General features: G+C 45.4%; 1 protein-coding gene across 6 annotated transcripts in view; it reads left to right on the forward strand.

Moving 5' to 3' along the window:
- LOC126180702 (phosphatidate phosphatase LPIN2) overlaps positions 1–12,844 on the forward strand; it is a 305,215-nt gene that overhangs the window by 19,761 nt on the left and 272,610 nt on the right. The window lies entirely within an intron of this gene.

Raw genomic sequence — 12,844 nt, forward strand, 5'->3', positions numbered from 1 at the left:
AAACTGATTACAGTAGTGGTTTCGGAATTCAAAATAAACTTGTAACTCCACATAAACAAAAGCATGTTGGTCTCACTGCGAATGCAGCACTGCATTAGAAAGTACGAAGAGTTCTAGCTCATCTCCTTTTCAGAAGAGTATGCCCCATTAAAGCAATAACAACTCTCAATTAGTTGTCCCTTGTAGTTACAACTTACAGCATTTCGCTCAGATTTTTCAGACTCCTTACTAAGATCAACCTGCCGGCGATGAGCCATTTATCGTTATACCTCAATGTCTCTGATCACGACCATCTATGAGCAGAGAAGCCCCTTTAGCGCTCGAAATCAGCAGATAAATTACAGTTCAAACCAGCCTTCGTTACCGGTTTTGCAAACTTAAAACTGTCAGATTTCTCGCCATTAATTATCGTCATAAACCCCTGGATTAACCCCTCCAACCATATCGGCCGAAATATCCTATCGCGTGTAAGCGCCTAACTATCCTAACAAAAGCACTTCGTGATCGGCCGACTGAAACATCATTCACGGGCGTCTAGCGTACGCGGAAGGCTTTCTACACTGAAGTGACAAAAGTCATGGGATAGCGATATGTACGAATACAAATGGCGGTATTATCGCGTACACAACTGCAAGAGGACAGTCCGTTGGCGGAGCTGTCATCTGCACTCAGGCGATTCATGTGATAAGGATTCCGACGTGGTTGTTGGCGCATGACGGGAGTTAACAGACATTGAACTCGGAATAGTAGTTGAAGCTAGACGCATGAGACATTCCATTTAGGAAATCGTTAGGGAATTCAATATTCCGAGATCCACAGTGCCAAGAGTGAGCCGAGAATACCAAATTTTAGGCATTGCCTCTCACAATGGACAACGCAGTGGTCGTTGGCCTTCACTTAACGACCGGGAGCAGCGGCGTTTGCTAAGAGTTTGTGTTAACAGATAGCAAACACTGCGTTGAGTAACCGCAGAAACCAATGCGAGACGTACGACGAACGTATCTGTTAGGGCAATGCGAAGAAATTTGGCCATAGTGGGTTATGGCAGTAGACGATCAACGCGAGTGGCTTTGCTAATAGGACGACGTCGCCTGCAGAGTGTTTCCTGGGCTCCTGAACGCATAAATTGACTCAAGGCAACTGAAAAACAGAGGCGTGGTCAGATGAGCCCCGATTTCAGTCGGTGAGAGCTGATGGTATGATTAGAGTGTGGCAAAGACCCCACAAAGCAAAGAACCCAAGTTGTCAACAAGGCACTGTGGAAGCTGGTGCTGGCTCTAGAATGGTGTGGACAGTGTATCATCGACTGGAAATGGCTATGTTCGGCTACTTGGGAGGTCATTTGTGGCCATTCATGTAATTCATGTTCCGAAACAACGATGGAATTTTTTGTGGATGACAATACGCCGTGTCACCGGGCCACAGTTGTTCGCGGTTTATTTGAAGAACATTCTGGACAATTCGTTATCGCCTGACATAAAGCCCGTCGATCATTCACGGGAGATTTTCGAGAGGTCAGTTCTGGCACAAACTCGTGCATCTGCAACACTTTCGCAATTATGGACGGCTATAGAGGCGGCTTGGCTCAATGTTTCTGCAGGGGACTTCCAATGACTTGTTGAGTCCACGCCACGTCGAATTACTGCACCACACTGGGCAAAAGGAAGTACGACAAGATATTAGGAAGTATCCCGCGACTTTTGTTATCCCAGTGTATAACGTTTTCTGTAAGATCTCAGCCACTGTCAGCCAAAGTTTTTCGCGTTTTCAGAGTGAGCGTGACCAAGAGAAGACTAAGAGTGGAATCAGAAATTCATATAATACTGTTTGTAAGTAACTTTAGCTCTCTATCCATATGCCATATCATTTAATCATGTATGTTATATTTTTAAAGATATTCAAATCTCTTCAGTATGATTTTTCACTCTGCGGCGGAGTGTACGCTGACTTGAAACGTTCAGGCAGATTGAAACTAAGTGCCAGACGGGCAGTCGAACTTGTGACCTCACCTTTCGCTGGCAAGTGCTCAGTGGACTGAGATATCCAAGCATACTCAAAACCCGCATTCACTGCGTTACTTTCGTCAATGACTTTTTCTCGTACCTTTCATACTTGAGAGGTTCTCCTGCATACTTCCTGGAAGCTCAAGATGGTTCAAATGGCTCTGAGCACTATGCGACTTAACTTCTGAGGTCATCAGTCGCCTAGAACTTAGAACTAATGAAACCTAACCAACCTAAGGACATCACACACATCCATGCCTGAGGCAGGATTCGAACCTGCGACCGTAGCGGTCGCCCGTTTCCAGACAGTAGCGCCTAGAACCGCACGGCCACTCCTGCCGGCTCTCCTGGAGGCCAGCTCTCCTTTCCTCCAAGACGTGCTAGTCCCGTAAGGCACGCAGAACATCTTTGAAGTTTAAAAGATAGGTAACTAAAGCTGCGAGGGAGCGTCTGGAGCCGTGGTTGAATAGCTCAGTCGGTAGAGCATTTGCCCGCGAAAGACAAAGATCATAGGTTCGACTGCCCGTCTGGCTCACAATTTTAATCTGGCTGGTAGATTCAATATAAATCTTGCGTTTTTCTGGAATAGCCATAAAGCAGATTTTAGCAGCTAGACTTCAAACGTTACAGGATATGGAAGTTCAGAAGCCAGAGAACTCTGTAGCACTTTACGTCCTTAAAACTAAACTGTTTCTGTTTGCCGCTACTCGGAGGAACTCTAAACACAGTTACTGGAGTTATATTTCAAGAGACCATACGCGTTTCGCCTATGGATGACTGTGCTGTGGCCGAGCGGTTCTAGGCGCTACAGTCTGGAACCGCGCAACCGCTACGGTCGCAGGTTCGAATCCTGCATCGAGCATGGGTGTGTGTGATGTCCTTAGGTTAGTTAGGTTTAATTAGTTCTAAGATCTAGGGGACTGATGACCTCAGCAGTTAAGTCCCATAGTGCTCAGAGCCATTTGAACCATTTGACTATGCTGTTTGCCAGCCGGCAATTGGGCCACGGCCCGTAATTGGCTACTACAATATCGAACCCCGCGGAATCTAAAGGTTCAACGACCGCATTACTGTGAAGCCATTAGAAAGACAACTTCCCCTACGATTACAGACAAGACGTGGGAATGGCCTTAGCAGTATCTGCCTAGTAATGGGCCCGCATCCTGCGACAGGATCACGGCCAGCGTAGCGAAGTGCGGTACTTGAGGCACCGCACTAGCTAACATTCGGCAGGAGTTTGACGGACATCCGTCAGCGTACCTCGATTTCGGCTCCATGCATGCTATGTGCTTGCCGTGACTGAGTTGAAGCTTCTTTTCATCTCACCCAAATATAACGGGGCATTCTTACACACCTTGTTTTCTCTGCAAAATGTTTTACAATTTACCTGTACCTGCAGTAAGGAACGTAACATAGCACAATTTACCTGTACCTGCAGTAAGGAACGTAACATAGCACGATGATGGTTATGTAAAAATAACCGAAACCGGTTACCTATGTCATCGAAACATAAATGGTGTGATCAAGACTGAACTTTAGTCAAAATATAATAATCTATTGATCACTGTATTCCAAAAATGTTTACCAAAATTGTAACATAGCACTGCTGACAATAGGGGGACCTCACATTCCTTGCACCAAGCATGAGGTGTTTAATCGTGGAATGAAGGTCAGTTTTTGATGCAGTAATACCTCTTTAATATTTATAGTCTTGCAAAACTAGATTAGACATCATTATGAAAAACGTTCACATTAGCAGTATTCTCCTCTCCGACCTGGCAGTGAGGTACCAAACGTGTAGTTGTGTTGATGTTTTTGTAATGAAAGATTATGAAGTGAGATTTAGTGCTTCTGATACTAGGGAGCAATATCTAATGAAAAGAAGGGACAGAGTGAAATTCAGTGCCTGCCTTGTGGTCCGTGGATTATTGTGAAGCTAAACGCACACACCTTTGCTCACAGTATTAAGAACCATTTAATACTAAGAAAATTCGCAGCGTAATGGGTCCAAAGATCCTGGATGGACATTATGGATTACGAGGAAGGGTAGACCTATACTGGTAAAATGAAAGATTCAGTTAAAAAAAGTAAGACTAGTATGTTCGGGACATCTGTTTACGGCAAATTTGAAGAGGCTGACAGCAAATTTTCAGTATTACATTGATGAATAGACCCTCGAGTTACTAATATGTTTTATATTTCACAACTGGTTTCGGCTCTTATGTTGAAGTCATTTCCCCGTAGATCTGAAATTGACACGTAAACGCATAATGTAATGGATACGTAAATGCTGTACGTAATAGGTCACAAAAGATCGAAACAATGTCGTGATTACGAAAGGAAGTCGGGTTGATTTAAAAGTGACATACCCAATAACATCATAGGAAAATTAGGCGCTTCATGACTGTGAAAACTGTACATTCTGAATCACTGTCAGTAGTGCCATATGTTACCTTTAGAAGGATATATATTTTGACGTGTTCGAAAGTTTAAGTTGAATGCTTTAGCAATTGAAAGTAGTTATTATTTAACAAAATTCTAAAAAGTTGCGGAACAACAGCACTCTCTAAATATAAAGAAACTAAAATTTTTAATGTACTTAACGGTAGCCGTAACATTTCCGAGAAATAGTTCATGGAAGTGAAAAGCATCTTGAACTGGCTGGATTAAATCGAGGGTATATCTCAGACCGGAAAAAGTATAGGTCAGTGGTCGACAACTTTAAAGACTTCCATGCTGAACAGAAAGCCAACAGGGAAATTTTGAAATTTGTGGTAAGTTCCTATGGAACCAAACTGCTGATGTCGTCGGTCCCTAGGCTTACACACTAATTAATCTATCTTAAACTGACTTACGCTAAGGACAAACACATCTACACCCACGCCCGAGGGAAGACTCGAACCGGTGAGCCGCGAGAACCGTGCGAACCGTGGCAAGGCGCCCTAGGCCGCTCGGCTAGTGATCAGGAGGGTGGACAAACAAAAAGAAGACAGATTGTTTGAAAAAGAATGCCAAAGCTTTGGGCTGTAAAGAAAGCTTCCAGTTATGTGTAACAGTTACCTAACCTAGTCTTTAATAGCCATTATCATTTTTTAAAAAAAGAGAAGAAACGTCTCTTCTTGCTTTTCTGCCAAATTCCGCTGATGAAAGTTTCACTGACGCCAGGACTCGCAACTCTGTCGTCCACCGTTTGATCGACGGCCTTGCTTCCTCCATAGTTAGTGACATTCACAAGTTTCGCGAGATTGCATTTCGCACAAAAGCAGCATGTGTGATAAGCATATTCCGTTTGATGCGGTGTATACGTGGCAGGGCAGCCCCGCCTCAGATCCACATACAAACTGTCACTGCGGGACTATACTTCTGGTGCGAGTTTCTGCTGACGCGTATTCCTCATTCAGAAAACCGTCTACTGTTCGCAGAGAAGAAGATGGGAAAAGTAATCAATTATTTTATTTTAACCACGAGATGTCTGTATCAAAGACCAAAGCGATGGATTTACAAATGAAACAATATTTCAGGGCTTAAACAGTAACAAAATTATAGAACAAATACGCAATTTGAGTGGCCGTGCGGTGCTAGGCGCTACAGTCTGGAGCCGAGCGACCGCTACGGTCGCAGGTTCGAATCCTGCCTCGGGCATGGATGTGTGTGATGTCCTTAGGTTAGTTAGGTTTAATTAGTTCTAAGTTCTAGGCGACTGATGACCTCAGAAGTCGCTTAGAGCTCAGAGCCATTTGAACCAATACGCAATTTCAGTTACTTACGGTATATTGCAACTTACTGTGATGGCATGAACATTAAAGACAAAACATTTTTGTTTAAAAAAGGAAGTGCGGTATAACTAACAGCACATTTAATCCGTAAAATAAAGCTGAATCACGTTTGGTTGTTCGCTACTCACTATATGGTACTTATGGTCGGAGGTCCCTGGCAATACAGGCAAGGAAGGCTACGACAAACGAACAGCGCTTGCCGCTACACTGACGAGGAGATGTGTAACAGATAATAATATACCTTTTTTTTCCTTTTTATTTGTTGGTATCTGCGAAGATATCTCGTAGACAGCACTTTTTCACTGGCACTCAAGTCGCCGAAGTGGCGTCAACTAAAAAGACTTGCAATGCGGTGGCCAACCCCGAAGGGGATATCCCGGTCAATACATACCATACGAGCATTTCATTTAGACTGACGAGCCAAAACATTACGACTAGCTTCTTAACACCGTACCGAGCGAGGTGGCGCAGTGGTTAGCACACTGGACTTGCATTCTGGAGGATGACGGTGCAAACCTGCGTCCGGCCGTCCTGATTTATGTTTCCCGTGATTTCCCTAAATCGCTCCAGGCAAATGCAGAGATGGTTCCTTTGAAAGGGCACGACCGACTTCCTTCCCCATCCTTTCCTAATCCGATGGGGCCGATGACCTCGCTTTTTGCTCCTCTAAATGGTTCAAATGGCTCTAAGAACTATGGGACTTAACATCTGAGGTCATCAACCCCTTAGATTTAGAACTACTTAAACCAACTAACTTAAGGACATCACACACATCCATGCCCGAAGCAGGATTCGAACCTGCGACCGTAGCAGCAGCGCGGTTCCGGACTGAAGCGCCTAGAACCGCTCGGCCAGAACGGTCGGCGCTTCCCTGGTGGATGGCGACGTACATCAGACACAGAGCTTCTAGAGGCTTCCAGTTTGTCGACCTCTTTGCTCCATCTTCAAGGCAGTGCTCAAGTGGGCGTAAGAGCTACGCGATTATTCGTAAGAAAACACGCATTGATCATCAACGAAGATAATAAGAACGTGATTAATCAGGTATTCCCTGCGTGTCTCAAGTCCTCTTTATTCCGGGCGATAAGATACCTGCAGACAAACAGTCTGAGATTGAGGCTTCCACTCTGTCGCCTCCGCTTAGAGATATAAAGCGATACGAGATGCCCAGGCAAGCGCAACGCATCTCCTTTGACATTTCCTGGATATGATATTTGAAGTTAGTATCAAAATGCGAGACCCGGAAAAGAAGTAAACTGAAACATTTGAGATGTGCTGTTGCTTAAGGATTCTGAAAATTAATAGGACTGATAAGAAATGAGGAGCTTCTCCGTAGAACTGACGAGGAAATGAGTATGTACAAACTATGAGGGGGACTTAAAAAAAAAAAAAGTCCGCTAGCGTTGCTACCTCTGGATCACGGGGTCCCGGGTTCGATTTCCGGCCGGGTCGGAGATTTTTTTCCACTGGGGGATTGGGTGTTTGTGTTGTCCTCATCATTTCATCACCATTCTGGAAAGTGGCGAGACTGGGTTGTGTAAAGATTGGGAATTTGTACGGGCGCTGATAGCCGCGCAGTTGAGCGCCCCACAAACCAATTATCATCAAAAGATAATTTACATTGTAGTCTCTCGCTAGAACTATTGAGCAACAAGAGTGACACATTGTCAGAAGAGAGTACAAGTTCTGGGTTTCCTGCAGACACAGCTCTGCTGCGGTATGGATAACAGTGTGGGAATGAGATGGCGCGCCAACTGGAAACGCACTCCAAAGTGAAAGCACGCGGGGCAGTACGAATCCTGTATTAAAAAGTCTAAAGTGCGCACAAATTCACTATGAAGTTCTGGTGGTGTCTGGACCAAATGCAATGTTTCGTCCAGCCGTTGTGAAATGTTGCCAGCACTCTGGTCGAGGCTGCAGAAGCGTGAGCGATGGTCATCAAGAAGGAAAGCCATCCACATCGACCACTGACAACTGTGACCAGGCAATTGAGATTCCGGTTCGCACCAATCGCAGATCTTCCGACGATGATGACGTTTACACATTGTTCTGGGATGGCTCCGTGAGCAAGGAGCAGATTTCTATCGTCTAGAAACCGAGCGATTGGTAGAACGTTCCAACCACTGTTTACAGAGATATTGTGACTGTTGAAAATTAGTGTCACTCTGAATTAGATACTTGGCCTGCCATAATAACATATAACTTAACTTTTCTACATCTACACCTACATCTACATGATCACTTTGCAATCAGCAACTAAGTGCCTGCCAGAGGGCTCAATCGAACAAGTTTCAAGCTGTTTCTCTACCGTTACTCTCGCTAACAGTACGGGGAAAAAACCAACACTCACATTTTTCCGTGGGAGCTCTGGTTTCTCTTACTTTATTACAATGATCACATCTCCCTGTGTGGGTGGGCGCGAAGAAAATACTTTCGCGTGAGGAAGAAAAAGTTGGTGATTGAAATTTCGTTAAGCGAAAGAGTCTTTGTTTTAATGAAAGCCACTCCAACTTGCGTATCATATCCGTGACACTCTCTCCCGCATTTCGCGATGATGCAAAACGAGTTGCCCTTCTTTGAAAGTTTTCGATGTCCTCCGTCAATCCTATCTGGTATGAATTTCACACCGCGCAGCAATACTCCAGAACAGGACGGACAAGCATAGGATAGGCAGTCTCTTTAATAAACTTGTTCCATCTTCTAAGTATTCTGCCAATAAAACGTACTCTTCGGTTAGCTTTCCTCAAACATTATCTATGTGATCATTCCAGCATAAATTACTCGTAATTGTAATCGCTAAATGTTTAGTTGAATTTACAGTCTTTGGAGTTCAAATAGTTGAAATGACTCTAAGCACTATGGGACTTAACATCTGAGGTCATCAGTCCCATAGACGTAGAACTACTTAAACCTAACTAACCTAAGGACATCACACACATCCATGCCCGAGGCAGGATTCGAACCTGCGACCGTACCAGCCGCGCGGCGCCGGACTGAAGCGCCTAGAACCGACTTTAGACTTGCGTGATTTGTCGCGTAACCGAAATTTAGCGGGTTCCTTTCCAATATTTAGAGTCAACTGCCACTTTCTGCATCCTGTATATCTTGTCTAAATAATTTTGCAGTTGTTTTTCATCATCGGCAAATGACAAAATCATCTGCAAACAATCTAAGAGGGCTGCTCAGATTGTCTCCTAAATCGCTTACATAGATCAGGAAGAGTAGAGGGCTTGTAACACTTCCTTGCAGAACGCCAGATAATATTTTTGTTTCACTTGATGACTTTCCGTCAGTTACTACCTTTCTGACATGAAATCACGAATCGAGTGGCACCACTGAGACGATAGTCCATAGGCACGCAGATTGATTAGACGTAGTTTTTCAGGAGTTGTGTCAAACTCTTTCTAGAAACCCAGAAATATGGAATCAATTGTTGATCCCCTGTCGATAGCACTCATTACCTTGATGCCTCGTTGTAGGTGATAGATGTTTTAAGACATCAGGGAGTAACTTTCATGATGCGAGATGGAGCCGTAGAGGGCAAAAAGTTTAGAGAAAAACTAAGTTTAATATGTATTTAACAAATAACTGAGGACGTTGATGTTAGCGCTACTCGGAGGTGAAAAAATTGACAAGGGGCGAGAGAATCGTGATGAGCCACTAAGAAGCATAAGTCGCGTTCGCCCACGGTCCCAGGATTTATAAGGCCGTTCCTACACATGGGCAGAGAAGCAATCAGCTTTTCTGATTGATAAGTGGATTAACCGGGTTCGCTCCCTGGCAACATGAAGGGATTTTCCTTAGTGTGGGAACTGGAACGACATCTACGAAGCCGCGTGAGGGTTACTGAGTAAGTAGCTGAAGAAGAAGTAGAGATTCCCGTTTCGAAAGCATTTATGACCAGGGAGGGGAGCGCCCAGAGTAATCACCCACTTCCAAGATTGCCGTCAGACGACATCTTAGAGAGCTTGCACTCGAGACCAAAAGGTATGGAGGCAACTGAATTTTTAGTGAGTTATTCAGGAAGGATGAGTGTCAGGCAACGTGAATGACTGGCCGAAACACTGTCCAGTGTGATGTACCATGTTCAGCTAGATAGGAAAGTACTACACGGTCCAGTCACGTTAATGTGACAAATGGTTATGTTCAACGTGAACGTGCAGTAACCACTCACAGAGGTCAGGTGGCAGCAATAGCAGTGGAGGATATATAAATCGTGTCGGGGTAAACAGCGGAATAGTTGTCGTAATGCGGAAACGGAGCGATTTATCTGAGGTCCAAAAGGGCACGACCATTGGCTTTCGAACCAAGGATGGAAGCATTTCCGCAATGGCTGAGCTCGTAAAATGTTCGCGTGGCGCTGTTGTAAAGTATACTGTGCCAGGGACATTGGCGCTAGCCAAAATCGGCGCCGAGGCAACTGGTTCATCACAGGCCACAGATAATAGGCGTGAAATATGGCTGCGGAGATGTGCTCCGGCGAATAGACGTCCGACTGTTCTGACGCCTAGATACACCAAGGGGCTAACAACAGTGTCTCATCAACGACCGTTCGGCGAACGTTTCTGGTACGGGTTCCGCAGCAGGTGCCTGGTTCATTCGACCATGCTGACTGCTGTACATCGCCAACGAGGGCTGGAATTTACACGCGTGTACCGTAACTGGACGTCCATTGAGTGGTGACAGGTGGCCTTTCCAAATGAATGGCGTTTTATGCTGCATCGGACAGATGGCCGTCCGCATCTACGGCGTGAAACGTCTGAAAGCAAACACCCTGCAACAATCGTCGGAAGGGTCCAGGCCGGAGAGCATTCCCTGCGTGAACTCGTCGTTCTCAAAGGCACAGTGGATCAACACAAATATGTATCCGTTCTTGGGGATCAAGTCGACTTCTACATACACATTATTTTTCCTTGGCACGACGGCGTCTATCAGCAGGACAGTACAACGTATCACACAGCTAGCAGCGAACGTGCGTGATTCGAAGAGCACCCGGATGAGTTTACTGTACTCCCCTGGCCACTGAGCTCCCGGATTTAAACCCAATCGAGAATCTGTGGGACGGCGACGACGGGGCTGTTCGCGCCAAGGGTTCTCGACCGAGAAATCTAGCGCAGATGTTCGCGGCACTGGAGTCGGCATGGTTGCAAATCCCTGTCGGTATATTCCAAAACCTCACTGACTCTCTTCCTGCATGTCTCACTGTGATCCGCGCTCCAGAAGGTGGTTATTCAGCCTGCTGACAGGTGGCTATATTAGTTTAACTGTACAGTGTGTTACCAGATAACAGCTGTCTTTCACGGTACGGTAAAAATATTTGATACAAATGAAACAAGCCTGTATTCAGTTATTTCGATGAGTGTTTACGTTAATTTTGTTATTTACAGGGTTCCCAGTCTTTCGTAAACAGAAGCAAGTAAGGTCTTGGATTGAAATGAAATCATCGTATGGCATTGTTGGCCGGGAGGCCCCATGAGGGGAAGTTCGGCCGCCCTATTGCAAGTCCTTTTTAGTTGACGCCACTTCGGCGACTTGCAAGTCAATGATTATGAAGAACACACAACACCCAATCATCACGAGGCAGAGAAAAATCCCTGACCCCACCAGGAATCGAACCCGGGACCCCGTGCGCGGGAAGCGAGAACGCTACCGCAAGACCACGAGCTGCGGACTAGGTGGGTCTTGGATTGATCGGTAATGAAACAATGCAAAATTTATCGCATTGTCGTTGCAAGCAATGATATTTAGCACAATGTGTTGTTCCAAGTTGTGGATTACTTCACAAGCTCGCCGGACACACAATTACTCACCCCCTTAGAAGAGCATAGTTGCCTACTTGGAGCACTATAGATGATGTGGAACTGATGGTAGGTGCTCAAGTGACTGTCCATCGCTGGCGTAAAAAATGGCAGTGAAACAGTGCGCATTTACCATTCGGTTGTATGAAATCATCGTAGTAAGATGGGTCGAAGTGGGGACATTACAGAATGGCAGAAACGAGTTGTGTTTGGTCGTACCCGTGACCATACTACCAATAATGTTGCCTAATACGTTGGTGTATAAATGTTTTCTGTTCAGCGGCTCTACAAGGAACAGTGCATCATTCGCAGCCACGTAAAATAGTCTCAGAGCAGTGACCGTAAAATGGTCGTTGAAGAAGTGAGGCACGCCTTGCCGGTGACAATTGGCTAACTCACCTGAGTTAGGCCATGTTAATTCTTAATGTCGGAGAAAATTCTGGGACAGATGGTGAATTCTGGCAGTAAACGTCTTTGCAATTTTGTAGCTCTGCGGAACCTAATCGTCAATGAGCGCTTCAGCTGGGCGGACAGCTGTATGTAATGCGGAATTGATCACTAAATGCCGTGCGACATGGAGCCGCCAATATAAATTGAGGCAGGAAGTGTTGTCAGTAGGGAAGCAGAAACAGCAGAATGAATCGGTTATGAGAGGCGAGTGACATCGGACGTCACCTATGCACTGAATGCCTCCTGAGTAACAGATCCACCAAGAACATTTCAAACCTTCTAAAGATGCCCAAATCGACTACTGGTGATGTGATTGTGAAGTGGAAACGCGATGTATCAACCACAGCTAAAGAAAGACCAGGCAGACCCCGTGTACTGCCGGACAGCGACCGCACGGCATTCTCTAGGGTGGCTGCAAGAAATCTCATGAATTTAGCGGAAGTAATCCTCGTGAGTTCCAAAGTGCTACCAACATATTGTCTGGGCATAGGAAGTTAAAAGGAACGGGGTACAATGATCGAGCAGCTCCTCATAAGCCACACATTCACTATGTGATCAAAAGTATCCGGACACCTGACTGAAAGTGACTCAAAAAGTTCATGGCGCCCTCCATCGGTAATGCTTGAATTCAATATGATGTCGGCCCACCCTTACCCTTGATGACAGCTTCCAGTCTCGCAGGGATACGATCAACTAGGTGCTAAAAGTTTTCTTGGTGAATGGCAGCCCATTCTTCACAGAGTGCTGAACTGAGGAGAGGTATCGACGTCGGTCGGTGAGGCCTGGCACGGCGTTCCAAAACATCCCAAAGGTGTTTTAT

Source organism: Schistocerca cancellata, chromosome 1, assembly GCF_023864275.1.
Source record: "Schistocerca cancellata isolate TAMUIC-IGC-003103 chromosome 1, iqSchCanc2.1, whole genome shotgun sequence".
In the NCBI taxonomy this organism is placed as follows: domain Eukaryota; kingdom Metazoa; phylum Arthropoda; class Insecta; order Orthoptera; family Acrididae; genus Schistocerca; species Schistocerca cancellata.